Source organism: Miscanthus floridulus, chromosome 10 (assembly GCF_019320115.1).
Source record: "Miscanthus floridulus cultivar M001 chromosome 10, ASM1932011v1, whole genome shotgun sequence".
In the NCBI taxonomy this organism is placed as follows: Eukaryota; Viridiplantae; Streptophyta; class Magnoliopsida; order Poales; family Poaceae; genus Miscanthus; species Miscanthus floridulus.
This window is the reverse complement of record NC_089589.1, coordinates 44937030-44941964: the sequence shown is the minus strand read 5'-3', so window position 1 is coordinate 44941964 and position 4935 is coordinate 44937030.

The window sequence follows — 4935 nt, the reverse complement described above, 5'->3', positions numbered from 1 at the left end:
GTGATCGACGTGATGCACCTGACGAAGAATCTTTGTGTGAACCTGCTAGGCTTCATGGGCGTGTATGGGAAGCCTAAGGACACAATTGAACCACGACAGGACCTGTGGTGTTTGAAAGAACGAGACAACCTGCATCCAGAGAAGACAAATGATGGACGCCAGTACTTAAGTCCTGCCAGCTACACTCTTAGCAAAGAAGAGAAGGACAGCTTGTTTGAATGCCTAGATAGCATTAAGGTACCGTATGGATTCTCCTCGAATATAAAGGGTATAATAAATGTGCCAGAGAAGAAATTTGGACACTTAAAGTCCCATGACTGCCACGTGCTCATGACTCAATTGCTTCTAGTTGCATTAAGAGGAATTCTATCACCAAATGTAAGTCTAGCCACCGTGAAGCTATGTGCATTCCTCAATGCAATTTCTCAAAAGGCAATCGATCCAATGGATCTAGCGAAACTACAGAATGATGTGGTTCAATGTCTTGTCAGCTTTGAGTTGGTGTTCCCTCCTTCCTTCTTTGATATCATGACACACCTCCTAGTTCATATGGTCAAGGAGATTACTATTCTCGGTCCTGTGTTCCTACACAACATGTTCCCCTTTGAGAGGTTTATGGGAATCCTAAAGAAATATGTTCACAACCGTGCTTGGCCAGAAGGAAGCATCGCCAAGGGCTACAGAACAGAGGAGGTCATTGAGTTCTGTGTTGACTTCATTCCTGATATTAACCCGATTGGTGTTCCTGAATCGCGATACGAGGGGAGACTAAGTGGAAAGAGGACACTAGGGAAGAAAACATATATTGGTAAGGGTGATGATAATTTCAATAAAGCACACTACACAGTTCTACATAACTCCTCCTTGGTAGATCCGTATATCGAGACACACAAGAACCTCCTCCAATCTGAGTTCTCAGGGAAGTCTGAAGCATGGATTACGCGTCAGCACATGGAAACTTTCAGCGACTGGTTGCGAAAAGAATGTTAGGGTGATGAGAGTATTGATGAGGAGCTGTATTTGTTGGCTAGGCAGCCATCGTGGCATATCCTCACATACGAAGGGTATGAGATAAATGGGAATACATTTTACACTGTAGCACAAGATAAAAGGAGCACCAATCAGAACAATGGTGTCCGCATAGATGCCACCGCCCCTAATGGGAACAAGCAAATATACTATGGCCGCATAGAGAAGATATGGGAACTAGACTATGCATCTTATTTTAAGGTACCTTTGTTCAAGTGCCAGTGGGTAAAGACGACTGGAGGCGGCGTAGCAGTCGACAACCAGTATGGAATGACAACAGTGGACCTCAATAATATTGGGTACAAAGGCGAACCGTTTGTCCTTGCGAAGGATGTGACTCAGGTGTTCTATGTCAAGGACATGTCTACAAAACCAAAGAGAGGGAAAAACGACAACCACCCAATCAATGATGAGCCAAAGCGCCACATAGTTCTTTCAGGAAAAAGAAACATCGTCCGAATCGAAGACAAGTCAGACATGTCAGAAGATTATGAAAAGGATGACCGAATTTCACCCTTCACAGTGAACAAAGACCCTAGTATCCAATTAAACGATGAGGACACTCCATGGTTATGGCGCGATCATAACCAAGGGATATACGTCAAGAAGAAGTTCATTACTGTGCCCGCTTGATATATATATTGATGTTCAATAGTGTGTATTAGAGATATTTTGTAATAATTGTGAATTTATGTTTGATGTTGAATTATGTCACGTTGAAATGATGTGAAAACAAATTTATGTTTGATGTTGGGATTATGTCACGTTGAAATGATGTGAAAACAAATTTATGTTTGATGTTGGGATTATGTCACGTTCAAATGATGTGAAAATAAATTTCCAGTCGAAACACAATAGTTTTTCTGAATTTAATTAAACACTATATTTGTGCATTATCGAAATAGTAATTTAAACACTATATTGTGTTTTAAAACTTGTTAAAAAAAATTAAAACTTTAGGTCACATAATTTTCCTGTGTGCAATAAAGCAAAATAGAATCTATATTTTTTTAAAATATTTTTATGTCTTTTATTTATTTTTCTATACAATTAACTATCCTTTTATCATTTATGTAAAAAGAAATATATTAAAATCCTAATGAATTGGCGGGCAGCGAAACTGCAGTTCGGCTGCCCGCCAAAAACCTTTTAGTCCCGGGCACCACCACCAGCCGGGACTAAAGGTTACCTTTAATCCCGGGCGCCACCACCAGCCGGGACTAAAGGTGTGACCTTTAGTCCTGGGCGTTAACAGGGCCTGGGACTAAAGGGCCTTTAGTCCTGGCTAGTGGTGGCGCCCGGGACTAAAGGTCCTCTCCCTTATATTGCCTCTACGCCCGCCTCGGCCCCTCTTCTTCCTCCTCTCCACTACCGAGCCAAGCCCTAACAGACCGCCGCCGCTCGTCCGATCCGCCGCTGACGCCACACCTCGCGAGCGCCCGCACGCGCACCGGCGCCCCACCACCCCGACGTCGTGCGCTCGCCGACGCGCCACCCCCAACCACCCCGGCCTGTCCCCACTCCACCGCGGGCCATCCCCGCTCCGCCGTGGCCGTCCCCGCCGTGGCCCCGCTCTGCCGCAGGGCAGTAGAGGAGAGAAGGGAGAAGGAAGAAGGAAAAGGGAGGAGAAGGAGAAGGGAGAAGGAAGAAGGAGAAGGGAGGAGGAAGGAGAAGGGAGGAGGAGGAGCCTCGGCCGCCGGCCACTCCCCTCGCCGCCTCGTCATCACCGCCTCCGGACACCCATCACTGCCGACCCCTACGTACGTCGATCGTCACCGCCGACCCCTACATACGTTGATATGTGTTTGTATGTGATATATGCAGAGGAACACCTCGTTGTGTTGTATGCGGAGCAACGCCATCGTTGTGTTGTATGCGGAGCAACGCCGCCTCGTTGTGTTGTATGCGGAGCAACGCTGCCTCGTTGTGTTGTATGCGGAGCAACGCCACCTCGTTGTGTTGTATGCGGAGCAACGTCGCCCCGTTGTTGTATATGTGGAGGAACGCCGCCCCGTTGTTGTATATGCGGAGCAACACCGCCTTGTTGTGTTGTATGCGGAGCAACGCCATCGTTGTGTTGTATGCGGAGCAACGCCGCTTCGTTGTGTTGTATGCGGAGCAACGTCGCCTCGTTGTGTTGTATGCGGAGCAACGTCGCCCTGTTGTTGTATATGCGGAGCAACGCCGCCCGTTGTTGTATATGCAGAGCAACGCCGCCCCATTGTTGTATACCCTAGCGAGAACGACGATTCGCCCTAGCGAGAACGACGATCAGTATCCGTGAATGGAAGAAAAAGATCAAAGAGCCTAATGTTAGTTTTGTCTCTAATGTTGACAAGAATTTGCTCTGGAATGATATCCTTGCCCATTTTACGTTGCAAGCAGATGATTATGATGATATCAACGATGATGAATTGAAGGAGCTAGTTCGATCGTGGGCTATGAAGAAGATGGCCACACAATTCCAGACTTGGAAGAAACACCTATACAACACATACATCAAGAAGAACGAAACGCCGAATTTCAATACTGCTATGGGTCCGATCTCGAAATAGAGGCCCTATTGGAATGATTTCGTAGAGTACAAGACATCAGCAGAGGGTGAGGCATGGGTGAGAAGGAACCAAGAGAATGCCCAAAAAAGGTATACCACCATGACATGGGATTAGGTGGCTATGATACTGCCGTTCCAAAGTGGCAAAAAATGGAAGCGAACATTATTGCCAAGGGGATCGAACCAGAATCAGCCAAGTGGCCCCCACGCTCGAAGAATTGGTTTTTCGGTCATGGGGGAAGACTCGACCCATAGACTGGCCTGGCAGTGTATGGGCAAAAACTCAAAACAGCAGCACGCCGATTGGCTTTTGCTATAGAAGCTAAAGAGATTGGTGTGTTCAAGCCCAATAGAGAGAAAGATGAGCTGACGTATGCCATCGAGACTGCTGAACACACTGGCCGAACCAGAGGCTTAGGACACAACACTCCATGGATTCTTGGTTTCCCTAATGACAGGGAAACCTACCAAAGCCGCTAGAGAAGCAAGGAGGAGCAAGCAGCGCGGGTGACAATGTTGGAGGAAATGGTGCTTGAAGCAAAGGAGCGAGAAAAAGCAATGGAAGCAAGAATGCAGGAAGAAATTAGAAAGCAAGTGCAGATAGCAATGAGTGCCCAGAGGCAGGCATCAAAGCTAGGAATGAATGTTAATATTAGCCCCCCTGGTCAGTTGAAAAGCAGCTATGCTTCCACTGAGCTGCCAAAGCAAGATGACGCAGCGCTGCGCTTCCTCGTGGATGATGTCACTACTCCAATGACATCAATTGAGCTACATGTTCCAAGGGGGAATGACACAATCAAGGTCGTTGTCGGTGTTTTTACTCCTCTAGACCCTACCAAGACACCAAGAATCCATGGGGCACCAATACAACCTGGATATGCTAGGGTCACAGTGGATAAAGTGAGCAAAGGTTATGAGGATCTAGCTCTTGACATTCCTGGTGGTGATGGAGAGAAGACTCTAGGAGAAGCAGAGAAGGCATATATACTATGGTGCAAGCGCTACATCATTATCCCTAGGGCATCTGCTCCACCGCCAGCAGACATTAGGTGCGGACAAAAGTTAAGAAAAACAATTTTTGATAATTTTCTATGGGCATGACTAATAATAAACATTTACTTATATCTCATTATTTTTTGTACTCACAAAGCAGGGCCTCCGCCAACCAAAGTCCAGCTGTTGCTTCTCCCGACCATCATAGTGCTCAGGGCAATGATGACGCCTTCGAAGGCACTGCTGCATCCCCACCATCTCCAACTCCTCCGCCGCCTCCAAGGAAGTCCACAACTCCTCCGCCGAGGTCTCCAACGCCTCCGCCGCCTCCAAAGTCTGCACTGCCTCCAAGGCGGTCT